Source organism: Phalacrocorax carbo, chromosome 7, assembly GCF_963921805.1.
Source record: "Phalacrocorax carbo chromosome 7, bPhaCar2.1, whole genome shotgun sequence".
NCBI lineage: Eukaryota > Metazoa > Chordata > Aves > Suliformes > Phalacrocoracidae > Phalacrocorax > Phalacrocorax carbo.
Window position 1 is genome coordinate 1,934,871 of NC_087519.1, and position 21,441 is coordinate 1,956,311.

At 57.3% G+C, this 21,441-nt stretch overlaps 1 protein-coding gene across 1 annotated transcript in view; it reads right to left on the reverse strand.

Moving 5' to 3' along the window:
• CORO2B (coronin 2B) overlaps positions 1 to 7,726 on the reverse strand; it is a 45,164-nt gene extending 37,438 nt beyond the window's left edge. Inside the window, exon 1 of the mRNA XM_064456017.1 lies at positions 7,439 to 7,726. The gene's annotated coding sequence lies outside the window, so the exon portion shown is untranslated. The remainder of the gene's footprint in view (positions 1 to 7,438) is intronic.
• Between the last annotated feature and the right edge of the window lie 13,715 nt (positions 7,727 to 21,441).

Genomic DNA, 21,441 nt, shown 5'->3' on the forward strand with positions numbered 1-21,441 from the left:
GATTGGCTCCAGCCCCCCTGCTCTCGTGACCATCCCCCAGCCCCACACGGCGAAACTGCTGCTTATCGCAGCCGCGAGCGGGTATTTCATAGCACGGGCTGAGCCATCCCTCATTCACCGGTGGGGATATCGAGCCCCAAAGCACCCAGTGCAGGGGGTCTGGGTGCTGGCAGCCAGGATCGTGATGGCCCCAGCCCGCCTGCGGCTATGGGACCCTCCGCAGCCACAGTCCCGGTGCTGCTGGCACGGATGGGTCAGGATGGGGCCCCCACCACTCTGTAGCCCCCCCAGCCCTTGCGAGGGCCGGCGTGCCTTGGGGTGGGCAGGCAGAGAGTCCTGTGCACAGACAGAGAGACCATTATTCTCAGGGGAATTTATAGGAGCTATTGTCAGGCGGAGAGCAGGGGTGCTCAGAGCAGAAGACAGCCAGGGCTGGCCTGTCCGAGGGGACAGCCTTGGCTGCAAAGGGACCCTCATCCCTGCATCGCTAATGGCTCGGGCTTCGGCGACAGTACCAGCACTCCTCCAGCCCCAAGAACCAGCCTTTTAGGTCCTTCCTGTTACCAAAACCAAAGGGCATTAACCCTGTGACGGCGATGCCCGGCGCTGGCATCCCCCGGTCCCCAAGGCAGGCACGTGCACGTCCCTGGGCTGGCCCCAGCAGCTTCCCCGGCTGCTCCATGGGGCTTTTTAGCTGGAGCGCAGCTGCTCCTGACCCTTTGGCACAGGAGATAGGTGAGGATTTTCCCATAAGGACAGACAGTTTATTTGAGTGATTCGCACAGCAGGTTGTCACCGGGAGAAACGGCCACTCTGAGAGGGGAAAAGCAAGGTCTGTACCCCACCAGGAGGGTGGGGGCTGTGGTCAGCAGCCAGGTGGGAAGGGCAGTGCATTGCAGCTTGCAGGCACCTCCCGTTCCGGTGCTGAGCGGGAACAGGCGCTTCCTTGGGCGTGCTTTTATGTGAGCAAGGAGCAACAGGTTGGAAAGCCTCATTTTTGGTGCAGTGAGGCGGCTGTCACCCTGCCCTGCCCAAGGATGCTCACGTTTCCCATCAAGCAGGGACCCTGTCGTGCTCACCAGCCATAGCGTGACCCCACTCCGGGCTCAGCTCTGAAGAGTTTAGCCCTATTTCTCTGCCCTCTGCAACTCAAGAAATGTCTCAGATGCTCCAGCACCGCCCCAGCACAGCCTCTCCCCGGAGCAGTTTCGCTCCTGGGGCTTCTCATGGCGATGCTGAAGGCTCTGCAGACCGACTTTGGCCGGAGAGCCGCAGCGACAGGGCTTTGCCAACAGCTTTGCGATGAACAAAGGAGCGCGGGATTTCTGGGAGCTGAGCTTGGCGCTGGTCCCCTCCCAGCCCGGGAACGATGGGATTCACAGATTTGTGGGGGACTCTAGCAGCTGGCTCCATCACGTAGATTTTGCCTGCTGCCAGATTTGGGTAATTACACACTGACTCGGGAGATAGGAATCCAGGATCTGACTCCTTTGAGCTCTCTGCTAGCTGGGTAATGAATTGAACCATTCATCATTTGATAAAATTTCCATGAAAAGAAGAAGAAGGGGGGGGGACACAACCCTGCGCTGCATTTGCAGGGTATGAATTACAGCGCCCAGCGAGCCTGCTGGCCACAGGCGGGCAATATTAAAGCACCAGATTAATGCTGCATTGAATCACAATTAAAACTCATTAAAAAACTGCAGGCCAGGCAAGTTGCCTTTGATGAAAGCAATACTTCTTGAAACAGGGAGCTTCCATTTTCAGACTCAAAGCAGCCTGTTATGCTCATTCCCAACCCCCAGAAATCCCCCCAAAGCTAAAGGTTAGCGAACATCCACGCTGCTGGGGGTAAGGGGGCTTGTTCTGTGCTTTAGCAACATGTCAGTGCTGACCCCCTCGCTCCATCCCGGTCCAGCTGGTCAGCGGTGCAGCCTCCTTACCTCCTTCCAGTTGCGGCACCACGCACCATTACGTGTTCTCCACCCACCGCACACTGCAAAGCACCTCCTCCAGAAGAGCCACCGTCCCTCCATACCTCAGACCCACCTCGGGAATCCTTTTTGCCCAGGTAATTATTTACAGGCAACTCTGCCTGGGCAGCCCAAACGAGCGAGGCTTTTCCAACTGCCGCATGGCCAAACCCCAACTCAAAATATACGGATTTTAAGGCAGCAAGAGGCAGAGGAAGCCTCCTCCTGCACCCTCCGGGGGTTGTTTCTGCCTTTGCCGCTGCCTCCACGCCCCTCTCGCACTGGGAAGAGCATCTGGCCCTTGTCACAGCACCGTGCCAGCCGCTCGGTCCTGCGTGGGGACCTGGCCCCGCTCCCCGGGGCACAGCCCTGGCTGGGTTCGGGGTCGAAGGAGCCCTGTTGATCCCAACACCATCAGCAAAACCCCATGCAATGATAAATCCCGTTAATCTGTTTGCTAGATACGTTGGTTAGCTTGCGCCTAATCATTAACATCAGTTTTATGATTATTATTTGGAGCCGTTTCTCAAGCGTCAGAGCACACACGGTGCTTCATCAAGTTCATTTTTAACAAACTGCCTGGAGAAGGCTTCGCCCGTTATTTCTCCAGAAATAAAGCCAAGCTGTGCTGTCCAAAGCCTAATTTCTGCAAAGCCATTTTCCCTGATAACATGGCCCAGTGCCTTCAATTAAGCTTTCTATTGATTGAACCAGTATCAGCTTTTCCACGGGATCAGCATTTGCCCCAGACTCTCTAAATCTGCCCTTACGGCCGAGGCAGAGGACACTGCGACTCGCCCGTCAGGAGCATCATTTCGGCTGCCACCGTCACGGCGTTGCAACCGTAGCCTCCCCACCAAGGGCCTCGGCGGTAATCACTATTTACCTGTGTTAGAGCATCATTTATTTATTGCGTTTGATCGCAACAGGCCATAGTTGCAATTTCCTCTGTGGGTTTTGGTTTTAGCTTCATCTGCTCGCTGAACTAGGAGGGTGAGCCATTATCCAGGCAGTGTGGCTCGACGACTAATGCCAACTAATAGATAATAAAACCAGAGGAGACCAGAGGATAATTCAGGCTAATGCACGCTGCGGGACCTCCCAGATGGCATCCTCTTTTAAACTACATCTAGAAAAACCTCCAGTCATTTTAAAACTATATTTCCAAAATTAACACGCCCCCAGGCCCCCACTAACTTGTGTTCATGGTTAATTATATTTAGGGCTTTGGAAACAGCCTCTGGTGATGGGTGGAGGCTGGAAGCGGCATTGATGTACCCAGGGACTTCTGCCGTACCTCTGCCTGCCAAAACACACCCAGTACAGCCCCTGCTCAGAGGTTAAATTTGTCTAGCCCTTCCCTGACCACAGGATTCCCACTTGGCTATCCCCAAAGATCTCGTTACACTTTCGATGGCAAATAAACCTGAAGAGCCCATCCGTGGGCTCTTTCCTCCCGCTTCTGTTCTCCATCCTGTGACTCACATCCCTTCTCACCCCAGCCCCGCGCCGCCCGCTCACCATCAGCTCGGCTTCGTGCTCTTCCTGCTTGCTGGCATAAAGCAGAAAGTCATCCGGGGTGAGGAATTACTCACCCAGACCCTATAAACCACAGCCATCGAGCAATTCCCCATTTGCCATGACACCCGGGCCTGCCAGCACTGTTTGCCTATCGCTTTTGCAATCAGACTCGTTTAGCTTTGTAACACGGACCCTTTTCTTTATACATAGTGCGTTTGGGCTGGTTTTCTGCTTACAAACACCACACACCAAACCCAAGCCCCAGACAGTCGCGGGACCAGCTGATCTACAGCAGGGATGAAGTTGCCCTTGATTCCTACAGCATCTTCTCAGCTGAAGGCCACCACCTCGGTAGCCCTTATTGCAGAGCCTGGAGAAAGCCCTGGCCAGGCAGAGCTGGTGTGGCATGGTGTAGGACGGCGTGGCGTGGCATGCAAAGCAATGCCATGCCACACAATGTCACGCAATGCAGCACCATGCAATGCAGCACCATGCAATGCAATGATGCCAGGGAGGTGTCACAGAGTCTGGGCAGCTCCCTGAGTGTGAGGCGTGGGTTCTTTTTGCATTGGTCCTTCTCCATCCTATTTATAACCTGTTTAAACTCTCCCGGGTAGCAAACTCCCCCAAAAGAGCAAGGTCTGGGGATGCGCTGCAGCTGCTTGCATTTCTTTGTGTGGGAGAGAAGGGGGTGGCTTGGGACACGGATGAAAACAGCCTGTTTCACATACTGATAGCAGGTATTCCTGCCCTATCCTTGCCTTCCACCAGCCCCACTCCCCCACACCCCAGGGAAATCTTTTTGTGCCTCCCCATGCCTCAGGCTGGTGCTAGGACAGCTCTGCCTGGTGTCAGGCACCCGGGCCTGATTTTCAAATCAATTTTCCTCTAAGGATAAACTGCTCAGGAATATTCGCAAAGTTTGTAAGATCCTACCCATGGCTCCTGTTTCCAGCACCGCCTGGGAAGCGGCCCCAGCGTGGGAGGAGTTGTTGCAGGAACGCCGCAAATGCCTGTCCCTGGCAGCGCTGGGAGCTGTGGGCTTTGCCGGTTTTAGTTAGACACCTGCTGCTGGGCAGGATGCAAAGAACCCAGAAGTCCCCTGGGGCTCCCCTCTTTGTCTGCCCCACCGTGGGAACACACGCAGGATTCCCCTTCCCCAAACCCCCCTTCCCTCCAGCCTCGGGGCACTGGACCCTTCCCCAAGTCACCACCTCGCACTGACTCCTGGCAGCCAAAAACACACAGAAAAAGCATCTCCTCTCCCATGGGTGCTCGTGCCACTCTCTTTCCCGCCCCCCCCCCCATCAGCCTGGGCTGTGCGTGCCAGCCTTGCACCAAGGGGATGGGCCAGTGAGCAAAGGACACGTCCTCCACCTCGGCGCTGGGGTCTGTGTCCCCACGTGCCTGGAAAGACCCCGGCACTGATGCTGTGGCATGTCGGGAGCCTGCTCTTGGCCTCCCTTCAGCTTGCATCAGGATAATCCATATTGCAGGAAATACTACCTATAGGGTGCTTTACACTGCTTTAGCGAAAGCATACTCTGTGCACGCAGTAGAGAGCGTCCCAGTTTACACCTCCATTCCCCCCAGATTAACAGCAGGGTCCTTTCCCGTCCCACTGAAGGCGCTTTCCTTACAGCCCTGTGGCCTTTTCTCAACGTGACTCTGAATAAATCAATTTACACTCAGAAAAAAAATCTGTTAATGAGCACTACAGATTAGTCAGCCTGGCTTAAAACTGTGACACTCGGTATCCGTAAGTTTGTAGTTCTTTCAACCCAATTGACTTTTCAGGTCCGTCCATCAATCCCTCCCTCAGTGCCCAGAAGAGCTGGAAACCCACTTTTTGCTGAACGCAGATGCTGGTGGGTTTGTCAAGCTGGTAGGGGCTGCGGGACGGCACGACGCAGCGCAAGGCGTGCAGAAATACCCGACAACGAATGCAAATGCGGTGACCACCCAGCAAAAGCCAAGCAGCAAAGATGCAAGGTACTTGCTAAGGACAAAGACGGGAGAGAACGATTCGTGCCCAGCAGCTGCTGGGCACTGGGGAGTCTGGGCACACACCAGCTTTGGCCCTGGAGCATCTTCAGGCTCGCTGGACATCCCCAGCATGTTCAGGCCAACACTCGCGCCCCTGCTGCGTGTCCCCTCCCACAGGGGATGCTGGCAACATTTGGGGTGAAAGGCAGCACGCAGAGCACAGCTACCGCTTCCCTCCCCAGACACGTCCTGCCTCAGAGCTCAGAGAAGCACCACAACAGCTTCACTCCTGCTTGCTTCCACTCTGCATGCACCAAGCTAGTTAATTCGGGGCCATGCCCAACGCTACAGCCCCGTGAGCCACGCCGCAGCCCGGATCAGCGATGTGGCACCAAACATGCGCAGGGACCCCATCAGTCCCATCCCCAGGATGGCGATTGCAGCACGCCGAGACCCTTCCAGCTATGGCCAGACCCTGCCCGCCATGGGGCCCGTCCCATCCCCCGGATGGCAATCACAGCGCGCTGAGACCCTTCCTGCTATGGCCAGACCCTGCCCGCCATGGGGCCGGTCCCATCCCCCGGATGGCAATCACAGCGCGCTGAGACCCTTCCAGCTATGGCCAGCCCCTGCCCACCGTGAGGCCAGACAGCCCTTCGCTTGGAGGGCTTCCCGAGGCAGGAGGGCTGCTGTTTCCCCTCAAGCGTATGAACCATTAGCCTCATCAGCACAACCACATCCTTGTGTCGGGGCCACAGAGCAAGCAGGGGGGCTTGGGCTGAGCAGGTCCAGCTTGTACTGCTCCGCTCCCAAGGTCCTGTGGCTCCCACAGGCCGGAGGTGGCCCCTTTCCTCCAGACTCCGCCGTATCACGCACTAATTCAGCAGGATGCTGGGTGCTCTGTACCACCCTAGTGGCAGATTCACCCTGGCGCCAGCCCGACCCGCTGCAGGATGGGGCGAGCGGGAGATGAACTCATCTCCCTGCACGAGGGATCATGGGGACCGGGAGAAATAGGAAAGCCCTCGGAGAGCAAAACCTTCCCCTCTGCAGGACTGGCAAGAATTTGGGAGAGCGGACTTTCAGGCTGATCCAGCAGATGGTTAGAGGGCAGATTTGAGAGGTTAGAGGGCAGATTTTGGGGGCTAGAGGGAAGATCTGGTGGGTTAGAGGGTAGATTTGGGGGGTTAGAGGGTAGATTTGAGGGGTTAGAGGGTAGATTTGGGGGCTAGAGGGAAGATTTGGGTGGTTAGAGGGTAGATTTGAGGGGTTAGAGGGTAGATTTGGGGGTTAGAGGGTAGATTTGGGGGGTTAGAGGGCAGATTTAAAGGGTTAGAGGGCAGATTTGGGGGGTTAGAGGGTAGATTTAAGGGGTTAGAGGGCAGATTTGGGGGGTTAGAGGGTAGATTTAAAGGGTTAAAGGGCAGATTTGGGGGGTTAGAGGGTAGATTTAAGGGGTTAGAGGGCAGATTTAGGGGATTGATCACCTCGCACCGCCTCCCACGCCGGGCAGCTCTGCTCGGGGTGGGTTTGCTCAGCCGCCGCCGAACCCCTTCCACCCCGCAACCCCCCCGTCCCCCTCCTAAATCCCCCCCAGCCCCATTCCCGACTCTCCCCCGTCCCCAGACAAGCCGGCAGCCACCTGTAGAGGTCTGGGCAGCATCTGCCGAGCGCTCGCGGAAAGCGGCTTATAGCGGGGTCCGGCGGCGGGGGGATGCTCAGCCCGCCCCCGGCCCTCCCGGCCGGCTGCTCCAAGGGTTAAAAATGCAGCACGGCTGCGAGCTGGAGGGGCCGAGCAAGCGGGAGGCGGGGGGTGGGGGAATACAATAAAATATATTAAAAATAAAAATAAATTCAAGCTGGGTGGGGGGGAAGGCGGCGGCCGGGCCCCCTCCGCAGCACCTTGCGGGGGTGGCGGGGCCGGCACAGCATCCCAGGCGGGGCCGGCAGGTCCTTACCTCGGTGACAACCATGCGGGAAGCCGCGGAGGGTTGCGGGAGCTCCGCGGGAGCGGGAGATGCGCGGAGGGGAGGGGGGAAAGGGGGGGTGGGGGGGGGGGAAGGAAAAGAGAGGGGAAAATAAAAAAAAAATCAAGGAAAAGGACGCCCTTTGGGGAGGGCTGGGGGCGGGGGGGTGCCGACGAGCCGGCCCAGCGGAGCGGGGAGCCCGCAGCCCTCCGCCGCCCGCCCGGGCGAGCAGCCGAAGCGGTGGGTGCTCGGTGCGGCGGCGGCGGTGATGTCACCCCGCGCCGCCGTGACGGAGCAGCCGCCTCCCGCGCGGGGCGGGGGGGGGGGGCCGGGGCGGGGAGGGAGGCCAGCCAAGGAGGGGTGGGGGTGGGGGGGGAGCGGGAGGTGGGTGCAGCTCGGCTCAGGGGAGAAAAAACCGGTTTTTACCTCTTTGCTAAGCGGAGCTCCCCGTCCCGGCACCTGCCGCCCACCCCCCCGGCCCCCCCCGGAGGATGCGCAAGGGGGCGGCGGCCGCCCAGGAGGGGCCTCCCTGCACGCAGGCGGCCACCGAGGTCCGGTGGTGACCGGTGAGACCAGCCCGTATGCGCTGGGCGTGCAATAGCTCTCTTTTCTCTCAAAAAATAACAATAAATGGGGGTTTCTGGGCAGCGACCGGCAGGCTGCGGCGCCAGCTTCTGCGGGGTCACTGCAACCAAGTCACACGTTTTCTCATCGGCTTTCTGCAGCGGGAGCCGGGGATGTGCTCCACCTTGGTGCCTGGTCCCTCCCGGCCGGGCATCATAGAAGCGCCCTACGGCATCCATAAGCATCCATGTGCTTGCTTCCCTTCACGTAAAAGGTGATTTCCCCCCACCCCAGTCCCCCATTATAAACAAGTGATAACACCAGGGACCGCTGCTTCATCCCGGAGCTGTCATTCCCATTTTCTAGGCGAATGAACTGGAGGTGGCACCTGGATGCACAGGGTTACTCAGGACTCCGGCGTCCCACCGTGCAGCTGGGTGCCGGGTACCCTCACAGACCGGGGCTCAAACGGCTGCCACGAGCTCACTGACAAAGAAATAAAATCTGTGTAATTTTATCCTGCTTCCTCTTCTCACCCCCGAGCAGACGGGTGAGACGCACCCTCACTCCAGACGGCACCGACTCAAAATAAATTCAGGGGTGCAGGGTACCAGCAGGCACTGAAGCAGCCTCGCTAGCCATGGCCTGCATCGCCGGGCTTTGCACTGGCCACAAAACACAGGCATTTTCTCATGTTTTTAAAGATCCCCATCACTGGAGATGAGAGAAGCAATACTTAGAAATCGTAGCATTTTAGCTCGTCGTCTCCTGGTTACATGGGAATGAAACCAGCAGGATACGACCCAGACACAGAATTATCCAGCCATTACATTAGATGTTGCACCAACTTATTTTATTGTTGCTGAATTAAAACTACTTGAGGCCAATACTAAATGCATCTTGAATTCCCCTTAAAGAAAAGCACTCTGCCAATAAACAAAGGATTTCCTTCTTATAAGGAGATTATTCAGCCAAGAGTCTGATGAAAGATTACTGAGTTGTATTCTAGTGCTGAGCCTTCCCATAAAATATCAGTGGATCTGATAACAAGTGAATACCGAGAGTTGTAAAAGGAATCTGTCCTCTGATATTCTTCTAAAAAATCAATTCTGTTTTTAAAGATAAACCATGTGCTGTGGGCTGGACTGGAAACTGTGAGAAAGGTTAATGCAATTAATGTAGAGATAATGACATTAGCCAGCAGAAGCAGCCACCTCTAATTCCCAAACCACCCAGCGATGACCTCTTCCCAACAAAAAAAAACATTTTCCTGGGAGCTGGTGACCAAAGCGGGATGCTCCACGCAGACAGAGATGATGCTTCAAACTGAAACAGCGTTTGCGGGGTGAATGAGGCGGGGGACACCGAGGCCCAGATAAGCCGAACGGGGAGAAACTAGGCTCTTGCAAAGCCTCAGTGGAGCCGCCGTGCCCCAGCGGCCGCCGCTCGTGCCGTGGAAGCGGCAGCGCCCAGGGCCTGCTGCGCCTTCTGCGCTCCTCTGGAGCTGCTGGGATTAATTAGCACCAATTAGCTGATTGAAACAACTTGCTTGGAGCGGCGAACTGGGACAGCCGGCGAAGGTAGGGTGAGAAGGGAAAGGCTGCTGGGAAGGTACGCCCTGCTGGGTGGCTCCTGGGGGCCTGATCCTGCTGATGGAGGGAGGCTGCAGCCACGCGGCTGCACCCCAGCATCCCCCAAACCCCAAATGCTGCTGCTGGGGGGGGAGCCCAGAAACACTCCTGTTGGGGAAGGGGCTGGGACCCCCTTTGGGGTGGGGTGGGGGCGGATAGGAAGGGCGGGGGATGCAGCCCTGCCAGCTGAGCCCTTGCCATGGAGCAGGAGGGATGCTGGGGTGGCCCAGGCCTTGCTGGGGTGGGAAGGTGGGATTTTGCAGTGATGGGGAAGCTGCAGCAGTGCTGGCCCTGCCAAGCATGGGACAATTCCCTGCCCTCCAGCAATGCCATGGGCTGAGGGCACCCATTGCAGCATCTCTACATGAGCCCCAGCGGAAAATGGCATTAATGGATGCATGGGGCACCGCTGAGAGCTGGCAGGGGCAAACTGGCCCTTAGCTTTGCCCCATGGCTGGGAAAACAGCACAGGCTCCTTGTTTCACCAGTGTAGCACAGCGACTCCAACCCCAAATCATCCAGCTTTTGGCAGACTGGAAAGGATTTTATTATTTTTTGGATCAAAATTAAGCCAGTGATAGATTGCAGGGGCTTTGTTACTTGGGTTTTGCTCTGAAGGTTTGTTGGGACCCCAGTCAAGCCCCAGACTGGACTTGCCCTCCTGGAGGGCCAAGGAGGGGAGTGTGCCAGGGTTGTGCAGACCTGCACGGACAGCACCCAGTCTCCTGCTGCAGCCCCTGGGAAAAAGGAGATGCTCAGCACCATCAAAGAGTTAAAATCTCCTGCCGGCACAGCACAGGATCCGTCCTGGTCCTGGCCTCCTCCAGCTGGAGTTGCCTGCAGAGGCAATCAGCATCAGGGCTGCGTGGGGAGGATCGCTCGGTCCCTGTGCTGCACACACGGCTCACGGGAACGTGTCTCCCGTGGCCCGGGAGGATGGCTACGGGATGGCCAACTGGAGTACTCCTGCAGGGCTCGACCGGGCCACCATGCAGACCCAACCCCATGCAGGCACCTCTGCTGCAAAGAGCTGCCAAGCAGAGCCCTTGCTGGAGGCAGCTGGAACTTCCCACCGGCAGCGCGTCCGTGGGCGATGCCGAGCGCGGTGCGGTGCCACGCTGCCTCGCCGAGCAGCCATGGCGGGTGAGGAGCTCTGTGGGTGCCAGGGGCTGGGGCGAGGAGCGGCGGTGGGGGTGGCTTGGGCTCCCTCTCCCGGCTCTGCGAGATAAAATTGGCGTGTATATCGCGGGGATGGGAAGCTCGCAAGCCTCTGAGCATACACCAGCTGCAACGGATGGCGTGGGGACAGGGTGGAGGATGCTGGGCGACCCCAGGGACACTGAGGGGGGGCATGTGGCAGTGCACAACCCTTGGGGCGAGCAAAAGTCCGTAGCCATTGCTGCAGCAGAGCAAACCCAGGCAGACAGATGCTCAAGGGCCTAAGCTGGGCTAATTAACAAAAGCTCCCCCGAAACCAGACTGGGGGAGGGGGCTCTGTGCCCCCCCCCCCACGCCTTGCAGCATCTGGAGCCCACGCACGGAGCACGGCTGCGTTTCCGTCCTTCCTGCCATGCGGCTTATCCCACCCCTCTACTTATCTGCATGTTTAATTTACTGGCGATGCTGGGCGGGAGGAAGGAGACACTGCCTCAGTAGATGCGAGCAATTAAAGCAAGTCGCTGGGATAATTGGAGCCTGCCTGGCCGGCTGTGCAGTGGGGCAGGGGCTGCGGGAAGAGCGTGGCTCCCAGTGCCCGTGTCCAGGAGATTCAGGACATGCAAGGCTGCAGACACATGTCTGCCTTCAGTGCAATACATCACCTTGCTCAAGGAAAGCTCCTGAGAGAAATATTGCCGAACCCATCCCGAATCATAAGTCTGGAGAGGCTTCGTCAACCCATTAGTCACTACTTGGCTTGCCTGAGCCAGGCTCAGCTCTGGGGCAAGCTCCAAGGTTGACCTGGTTACACCACGGATGAGTTTAGTCCTTTGTTTGATGAAAATCTTGGAAAGACACATCTCTCTTGCACCAGGCTGTGCTTGCGGACATATGAGAATAATAACGGAGCCACGCTGTAACACATAATTACCGTGTCACCAGAGAGCCCCGGTTATGAGATGATTCATGAATGGAGCTGGCCAAGTCGCTTGCTGCAAGCCCGTGATGGCTTCGCTCTGGGGATGCAGGTCAGGACCCAAATCTCCTGCACGAGGTGTCTGGCCGGCCGGCTGGGAAACAGGAGCGCTTGGTGCGTGGGGCTGATGGAGCTCCATTAGCACCGGAGCACTGGAGGGACTGGCCGTGACCGATACTGCCGTGGGATGTGATGGTCCCGATGCTGCCACGAGTGTGAGCCGCCCCAGAGGCATGTGGAACAAGTCTTCGTGTCTTCCAGGTCCATGCTCTTTCTCAGCAATGCCATTCCCTCTGAAATGAAGGGTATGCGGTCCTCCCTTAGTAAATACTTGATTCTTAAGGAAAGATCCACTGAGCTGGTTCTTTGCCTCGTCAAAAATGAGTTACGGTTCTCAGAGACGCTCCCGTCGCTGGACTGGTGTAGTAGGCGGCCAAAGCTGAACGCATTGTTTGCGCTGGCTAAAATTACATTGAAATAAATATAGCATAGATACTACATAGAGTCTGTGCATGGCAAATTGTCCTGGATTATCCCCAGAGTTACTGCAGCTGCGAATTATACAGAGGTTAATGTTTGGATTTCATACCAGATAATTTATAGAGAAGTGCAGGGACGGGATTTCATCTGCTTTGATCAAAGTTCATCTGGAATAACAATACTTGGTAGAACCTGGCACTTGGACCGCACTGAAACCCCAAGCTCTTCTACTTGAAAGCAAGATGTTTCCATTTAAAAACACTGTTAGCAAGAACAAACATCTCTCTATTACTGACTCTCCTTGCTCTTCCCCTCCACTGCTGTCATCTGGTTCAGATTAGGCCTGGATAAGGTCCCATTTTGCTCAGGGAACTAGGAGGGGAACTTGGAGCTATTTCTACTCATTTCAAGTATGAATTGAATGTGGTGCACAAATGAAAACACAATGAGCTCCAACATGCGGAGGGAATCAAAGAGACATGGCAGCTCCTCCTGGTGGAAAATCACTTCTAACGGCACGGGAGATGGAGGGCGGGAGCCGAGTTTCCCACCTTGAAGGGGTACCAGTGGTTCCCGGTCCCCAGGCAACCACCAGGACCAGTAGCAATGACCCCAGCAAGTGGGAAGCTGTGGTTGAAGTGTGGGTTTGGGGGAGAAGCCCAGCTCGGTTCGGCTGGGCCAGCACTGGGGTCTGGTGCTCCCCTGTGCCGGCTGGGAGTGGGGGGTCCCAAGCTGCTCTCCTGGCACCCATCATCTTCTCACCGCAGTGGGAAACTGCTGTTTTCTCCAGCAAGGAGGAGGGACAGCCTTCCTCACTCACCATCCCCAGGAGGGTGCCAGCAGCCTCTACCAGCTGGCTGGGAGGGGAGCCCTTCTCTCACGAGTGGGAAAAGCTATTCCCAAGAAAAGCCAAGCAAGGGGGAGTCTCTCAACACCAGCAAGTTAAATCCAGCCTCTTCTTGTGGCTTATTGTTTACATAGCGCCTGTTTCTAGCCAGCTCTTGCCATAGCTGCTAATTTGATAGCATGGGATGGATCGGAAGCGCTTTGCAGAAGATGACAGAGAGAAAAACAGCTGTCACATCAGAGGCTGGAGCAAAGCAAGAGCTGGGGCGAAGAGTTGTTTAGATTTTTGGGTTGGTGTGTTTTGGGGAGATAAAGAGATAAATATAACATATTGTGTGTATACATCCCCCCCTTGGGGTGCTCAGAGCTCGTCCCTGCCTGGGGCGCTCCTTCCACACGCGTAGGTCGGTGGCTGCCGCAGCACTCGAGCGTCGGGCGTGGGATGCGGGGCACCCGTGCGGCGACGCCACCTCCCGCAGCACGACTTGCCGGGCAGCGCTGCAAGGAAAGACGGCCACGTGCCGCAGGCGAAGGCCTCAAGCCCCTCAGTCACAGGAGGGTGATTCAACGTGTCCCTGAGCTCCCGGTGCCGGCAGAAGTAGGGATGTGCTTGAAGATAACCACGCTCCTGCGTCCTCCCTCGGGGTCGCTGCCTGGAGGTGTGTCTGATAGAGCCTGAGTTCATTGCAGAGCAGCCAAGGTTTGAGTCACCTGCACAGGAGTCGCTGCTCTTTTATTTTTTCACTCTACCCAAAGAAAACTGTGGTTGCTCAGGTGATGAGATGGCGTTTGCAGCCCGTGAAGCCCTCTGAACTCAGCTTCACCCGGTGCCAGCTAGCACAGAAAACCGTCCCTCGGCAGGGACATTGCACCAATGTCTCGGGGAGACAGGTTTTGCTGGAAACAGGGAGCTGATCTCCACCTTTGAACCTGTTTCAGCCTGTCCCTGGCCTTGCGAGGGGGCTGCCCACCCCTGCCGGCATTTCCTCAGCTCAGCGGAGCCACCTGCTTGCAGCAGCGCCTGTCACCATGCCGGTGGCTCCTGCGGTGGCTCGTCACCCTGACCCACGCTGAGCATGCATGTGGTTTCAGGCGTTCCTTCCCCTGCATCCCAGCACACCAGTAACGGGTGTGATCTGTGGCCTCCGGGCTAACTGGGTTGGAAAACACCCTGAGGTCAGTGAGTTTTTCCAGGGCTTTTCAGGACGTGATTGGGCTCTTGCTGTTAAAATGGGAGTTTGGGCTGGGCTTAAAGGACTTAAAAATTAATTTTAAATTAAAATTTTAATAAATAATTAAATCAATAAATTAATTCAATTAAAATTAATGTTAAAAATAAGGCCCTTGAAAGTGTTCGCTAGCTTTAGGTAGGCTGGCCATGTCATGGGTTTGGTGGCTCATGTCCCAGTGAGGATATTTCCAGCGACATCTGGGACATACAGCTCAAGGACAGGTTTGCAGCTTCTCCCGTGCAGCATCGCTCTCCGCATTGACAGCTCTGGCCATGGAGATGTCGGCCTCCCCTCGAGCTGCCCACCCGGGCCCTGTGCTGGCGAAGTTTTCCGACCCTTTGAAAGGAGGGGGCTTTTGGTAAGAGCAGCTTCTCTGACTCAGCCTCCCTAAGCCGCTGCGTGCCACGACGAGCTCTGACATCAGACGGCTCATTCGGGTACCTGTGAACGGCTGCTGGGTCCGGAGCTTGGGTGAAAAGCTGCCGCCCAAAGGAGGTGTGAAGCCTCCACCCTCTTCATGAGACACCGCGATGTCCTTCCTCCTCTTCTCCTGTTTAAGGAGGTGCCCCTGCTGCTCCTGGTCTCCAGCTCCCCATGAGCACGTGGATTTGCACTGGCAGGCGCTGAAGGACAGGGACGGATCAGAAGCAGCTCTGTGAGCTGGGCTTTCAGCATCTCCATCTGCTGTCAGCTCCACTCCCCGGTTAAATTTTTGATACAAGGCCTGTCCTGTGCCTCATGCAAACCAGGACCTAGCCCTTCTTTCCAAAAATACTTCCTAGCTTCCTTATTTTCTGCCCATATAGAGTTTTTTTGGTGGAAAACCAGAGGTATAAGTGTCGGATAGTGCAGAAGAGAAGCCAGGGTCTCCTGGGGCTCTTCCATTGCTCAATGCGGGGTCCCACAGGCAGCTTTACCCCTAAACCCAGGCAGGAGGATTTAAATGAGTGATAAGTAGGAAAACTCAAGGCAATCACAAAAATCCTGTGGAAACCAGCTTTTCCTCCAGCCTGACCGAGGTGAGAAGCCCTCCTTGCACGGGCAGCTCTGCTCCATCACTACCCCACCAAAGCCAACAGGCTCCCAACGCTCTTCCCCCATCCTCCAGCTCCGAGGCTGAGCTGCGGCCGTGTGTTACGGCACCCCCCTGCATTTCTCTTGCAAAGCTCCTCTCTGCTTCTACCACCAATGGCTAAAGCGTGAGAGACCAGAGGGGCAATAACAGGTTAAAACCATGCCCCGAGGTCCAGCCTCAGTCTCTCAGCTAACTCCTACAGGGGCTGTTCCCAACGCGGCAGCATTTGGGTACCACGGGTGCATCTGTCAGGGACTAGAAAGCTTGTCTCAGCGTTGTTGGCAGGCAAGATTCTCTACCAAAGCCTGATCACTGCGGCGGCTGAGCGGAACAGTTTAATCACCAAGGTCGGCCCGGCAGGAATGCGTGCCCCGTTATCTCGGAGTACTCGTCCCCCGCGCATATGCCCGGGGCCCAGGCCGATGGGCAACATATGGGGGGGGCTCGGACCCTCTAGAACTTTCAAGCACCCTCTAGTGACAGTACTGGGCATCTGCCCCACCGCCGAGTGGGAGGCAGGGGTGTGCAGAGCAGTTACTGACTATGCCAGGGAGCAGCCTCATAAAAGGGGAAACCAGCAGAGACGACTGGGGCGTGTTCTGGAACATCCCCCCCTCTACCAGCTTCAAAGATGCATTGGACACCTGGATTCCCTGCCCAGATCCGTGGTGATAGCTATTGCAACAGTCCCACCCCCTCCCTCCCCCTCGTTCCCTTTTTCACCCTTTTTTCCCCTCTCTTTCTTTGCTTTTCTCTCCTGTATCTATTTCTGGCCAAATAAAGTGACTTGGCACTTGACTCCGTTTTGAGTCTCAATTCTGTTTCCGAGAATGTAAAAGGAACCTGGTCACGGTAACACATTGGAGTCAATCAGAAGTTAAGCCCAGGCACCCCAAACCTCCCAGAATTATCCGAGGTCGGTTGGAAAGCAAGGGGGCTCAACCTCTGCCAAACTGTTCAACCCAACAGCGGATGGCGACAGCAGCTCAAGAGGTTCCCAGGGTCTTAATATTGTCCCCTCTAGAGAGAGGTGCTGGGTGGACGCGGGCAGCAGAAATGACAGGGCGTTGCAGTGCAAAGTCTCTCAGTGGGGACCCGAGTGGAGCCCCGGCAGCGTACGGGGAGCTCATTTTCTAACCCTCATCAAGTCTGGGTCTTCCTGGCTGAACCGCTACTGCTCAGACAGGCAAATGCCTGATATGGGTTTCTATTTAAATGGAGTCCAGATTTCAGTCTGTGCTAAGGCACATCTCCTGCTGGGAAAAAGCACAGGCTGAATTTGGAAACCTGGAGTAGATGGCGGCAGATCGGAAAGTGGCCAGACTTGGGAGCTCTCCTTGCAGGGCATGGAAACAGGACTCCATTTTAGGCAGAGCATCCTGGCAAGAGTCCTGGGCTGTGGGAAGCCAGCCCGGGCGATTTAAGAAGGGTTTTCCATAGCTCACGTCTGTTGTTTGGTGGATGTGTTTGGCAGTTGCCTCCAACATGCATTTTAAATGGAAACCTGAAACGCCTGGCCCGCTTGCTTTTTTTCCCCTCGCAGCACGAGCACCCCCAAGTCTCCCCGGGCTCAGGGGCAGCAGGGGCAGCGTTGACACCATCAGGGTGGGCAGAGTGACCGGGTCCCCTCAATCGCTCCCGCTGATCCCCGTGGGCGACCCGCCAAGGATCCCCACAATGATCACGTCACCTGAAATGGGATCTGCTCCCCAGCTGGAAGACTCCGGGCCATACTTGGGGCTGGTGAAGCAGCAGCTGACAGGAGCCCACCAAAGCCCCTCGGTCCCCCACCAGCTCCCCCAGCCTCTGCACCCCGCCGGCCCCATCTGCAATTCCCACCCGGTTTGCCAGGACGAGCTGGAGAAGGGAAGCGCTGAGAAACGAGCCCTGAGTCCCGCACTTCAAGCGCCATTTGTGTGTCATCTTCCGACGGCCCTTCGTGTTGGGTGCTGAGCCTGGGCACGCTGCCGCCTTTTGGGGGTCCGAGCCTGGGCACGCTGCCGCCTTTTGGGGGTCCGAGCCTGGGGCGCTGCAGCGTTTTTAAGGGGCTGAGCCTAAAGCACATTGCAGCATTTTGAGGGTGCATCCAAGGCACACCACAGCATTTCTGGGGTGCCAGCCTGGCGCACCGCAGCACCTTTCAGGGACTGACCCCAGGGCGCACTGCAGCATTTTTAGGGGGCTGAAGCTGGGGCACCACAGCCTTTTGGGGGGCCTGAGGCACAAGCACTGCAGCATTTTGGGGGGCTGAGCCCAAGATGCACTGTAGTGTCTTTTAAGGGTTGAGTCTGGGGCACAGTGCAGCATTTTGGGGGGGATGAACCCAGGATGCATCACAGACATTTGGGGGGGCTGAACCCAGGGCACACCATTGCATTTTGGGGATCTGAGCCTAAGGTGCACTGCAGACATGTGGGGGGCTGAACCAAAGATGCACTACAGCATTCTGGGGGGGTTGAACCCAGGATCCACTCCAGGATTTTGGGGGGCTGAGCCTAGGGTGCACCCAGACATTTTGGGGTGGGGGGAGCTTATCCCAAGGCATACTGTTGCATTTTGGGGTAGCTTAGCCCAGGACACACAGCACGATTTGGGGGATCTGAGCCTAGGGTACACTGCAGCATTTGGGGGGGGCTGAGCCCAGGATCCACTCCAGGATTTTGGGGGGCTAAGCCCAGGGTGCGCCCAGACATTTTGTGAGGGGTGTCTGATCCCAAGGCCCACCGTTGCATTTGGGGGGGGGCTGAGGTCAGGGCACACGGCAGCGTTTGGGGGCCGAGCCCGCCCCACCGGCAGCACCCACAGCACCGGCATGGGGGCCGCATCCTGCACTGACCTGAGGGGGTCCAGAGCCTGTGTGCACACAGAGCCCCCACTCCCCTCCGCCCCGGGGGGCTTTGCAAAAACCATCCCACACAGCCTGGCCCCACTGCAGGACTTGCTGGGGGGCTGCCTCAGGCGTGCTGGGGAGGACTCCATGCACCCCCCCAACCCGGGGGTCTCCCCACGTAGCCGCCACCATAGCCAGCCCTGGAGCAGCTGACCCAGAACAGCCCAAATCCCACCCATCTCAGGCACCCCACGTCACCCAAAGGCTGTGGGGGGCACCCATGCCACAGCGGGGTGCTGGGCTGGGGCTGAGCCAGCCGCGGTGCCAAACCCAACAGCATGACTCCGCGCAGGACCAAGGGTGGGATAAGGAGCACAAAGCCACCACGATTACCACCTAAGCCATGAAATAATTCTGTGTTTTTATCAAAATGCATAGCGCTCTCCGCCATCACCCCTTATTTTAGCTGGGGGAGGCCAGGGCTGGCAGCGTCACGGCTAACCGCTCGTGTGTTAACCAGACGGGGTGCTCAGCCCGCGCAGGGGACAGGCACCCCGGCAGGGGACAGGCACCCCGGCAGGGGACAGGCACCCTGGCAGGGGACAGGCACCCCGGCAGCGTGCCGGCGCGGACACAGGGCTGTGACAGCATCGGCTGGGACCCGACAGCACACAGCACACCAGGCAGAGCCCCGGCCGCGATGCACCGCGACGCCAACCGGAGCCGCCTGCCTGGCACAGTGGCTATAAAGCCGTTTACTTTCCCAGAGCTTTTTACAAATATTTTTGAGCAAAATACATAAAAGCAAACAAAAGGCTGCCCCAGAAAGCCACAAAGCGTGACCAAGGAGCCGGGACGGTGGGGTGCGTTTCCAGCGAGCAGGGGCTTCACCAGGACTGAGCTGTATTTTACACGTGGTAGGCGCGGATCTCGAGACTCGCAGGGACAGTGGCTGCTGGCACGCTCAGCCCTCTGTGCCCTCCCGTGCCTCAGTTTACCCTGACAAAGCATGGAAGCCTCTGCCTTCCAAGCACTGCCTCTGGGCAGGTGCGGGGTTTCTGCAGTGCTCTGGGCAATTTGGCTGGGCGATACTTCACAACCCCCAAACCCAAACATTTCTGAGCACTGTTGCTAGCCACTACCTTTATTTTCTAAATGCTTATTTAAACACAGGCTTTTTCTGCCCAGGAGGGGTGAGTTTTGGTCCTACTGCCTGCAGCCCCATGGCTGAGCCGGGGAGCGAGGGAAGGAGACGCTCTGTGCAAAACACATGGAGAAAGTGCATCAGCCGCCACCTCCCCTGGCAGTTTTTAAGAGGCTGTTTAACCCTTCCCCGGTGCCAGAATCACTCCCAGCTCACCCACACGTGCCACTCTGGGTTAATTTTCTGGCAAATGTCAGCAGGGTCCTGCTGGAAACGTGGGTTTGGGGCTGGGGATGGAAAGCCCGCTTCCGCGGGGTGACTCACGCTGGAAGCACGGCTGCGTGCAGCTCACCTCTCAGCCAAACACTGCTGAGAAAAGGTCTCTCGCCGCCGCTTCATACCAGTTCTGTCTCTGATTCTCCTTCCCTGCTTATTTTCACCACCTTCTGCTGAGATTGCTGGCAGGAGAGAGCCTGTCAGAGAGCTCAAACAGGGAGGTTTTGGTGGGTTTTGTTGAAGCATGGGCACATGTCATGGGCTCTGGCCATCTGTGTGCTCAGCCCTGGCTGGGCTGGAGCCACCTGGGGCTGACCCAGCACAGCAGCTGCCGGAGCCACAGCTGGCCCCAAATCCTGCCCTCTGCCAGGGGATGTGCCAGGCAGGGTCCTCCCTGCCGGCTCGGGCACTCTGGGCTGCTTCGCCTCCCTCTGTCCCCCACATCCCTGTCCCCAGGGCTGCAGAGGGAGCACCCCAGCACCTTGGTGCTCCATTTTGGAGCTGTAGCAGAAGGATGCCATCAGCTGTGAGTTCAGAGACAAACGAGCTCATTAGGCTGCAAGTGCTAATTAGCAGCTTTTGGTTAAAAGAGTTGGAGCTGGAGCCAGGGCAGTATTTTGTTGGTGGTGTGAGGAGTTGTGGTGTCCTGCAGCTCTCCTGGTGCAGGAGTCTATCCTGGAGAGACACCAAAGTCTTCCTGCCTAGCTTTGCCCCCAGACCCAGCATCTCCCCAGGCTGGCTCTGTGCCTCTGCATGAAGAATGCTGTGAGGCAGCATCCCTTCGCCTGGCTGCGGATGCTGCGTGGCGGGCTGCTGCGTGCTCCTGCAAGGCTTGTCCCGTTGGTGGCACTTGCTGCCACGTAGCATGTGGAAGAGGTGACCCAAGGGGCCGTGACAGTGAGTGAGCAGCCCTGTGCCGGCAGCCGCTGCCTGGGGTGAGTACTGGGGTCTGCGGCTGCTCGAGCACGGGAGGTGCCCTGCACTGACCCTGGGGTTTGTCCTGGTTGGTCTGTGGGTGTTTAGCAAAGCTCAGCTATACCTCTAGCAAAGCCTGCTGGACCCTACTGGGTGCCGCAGCACCCGTGGGTGCCAGGTGGCTCTAAGCACTCTGCTGTTGGGGTCCTGGAGGTCCAGCCTGGCCCTGGTGTTGACTGTCTTCCCGTGGGGGCTGCAGAGGTGGCTTCTCCGAGCAACACTGCATGGTTTTGCTGCTCTAAGTGGTGTTAGTGAAGGCTGGAGTGAGCTTTTAGGTCTTGCTTTGGGGGCTTAGCTCTGGAGGGTGTCAGTTCTGTGGGCACAGAGTTATGTGCCATGGAAATGTACTCCTGGGCTAGTGAAATGAGCCCTGAGTGTTTCCCTAGGTGCTGCAGGCTCCTCGCTGGCTCTGTGCAGGGTGAAAGGGAGCTCTTGACACCCCCCCTCTGATGAAGCCAAGCCAATGCAACTCCTGCTGCTTGCTGGAAATACCCGTTTCATCTCTCAAACAGGAAATCTCTATTCTTGACTTGTGCTGAATTAGCCTATGCCTCCATTTTCCTGGCTCAAACGCTCCTTGCAGGGCAAAAACCCGGTGCCACCCTTGCTGGTGTGAGTGTTCCCAAGGTGCCCATGACCACGGGGCTGAGCACAGCAAGCTCTGGCAGGGGTTGCTGCACCCCACACCAGGCGTGCTATGCCAAGCCATGCCCACCTGCTTGCTCCGTGGCAGGGCTGGGGCCACCGAGCGGCCCCAGGAGGTGGGACATCCCCCTTCTCCCAGCTGGGATCACCTCTGGAGGGTGC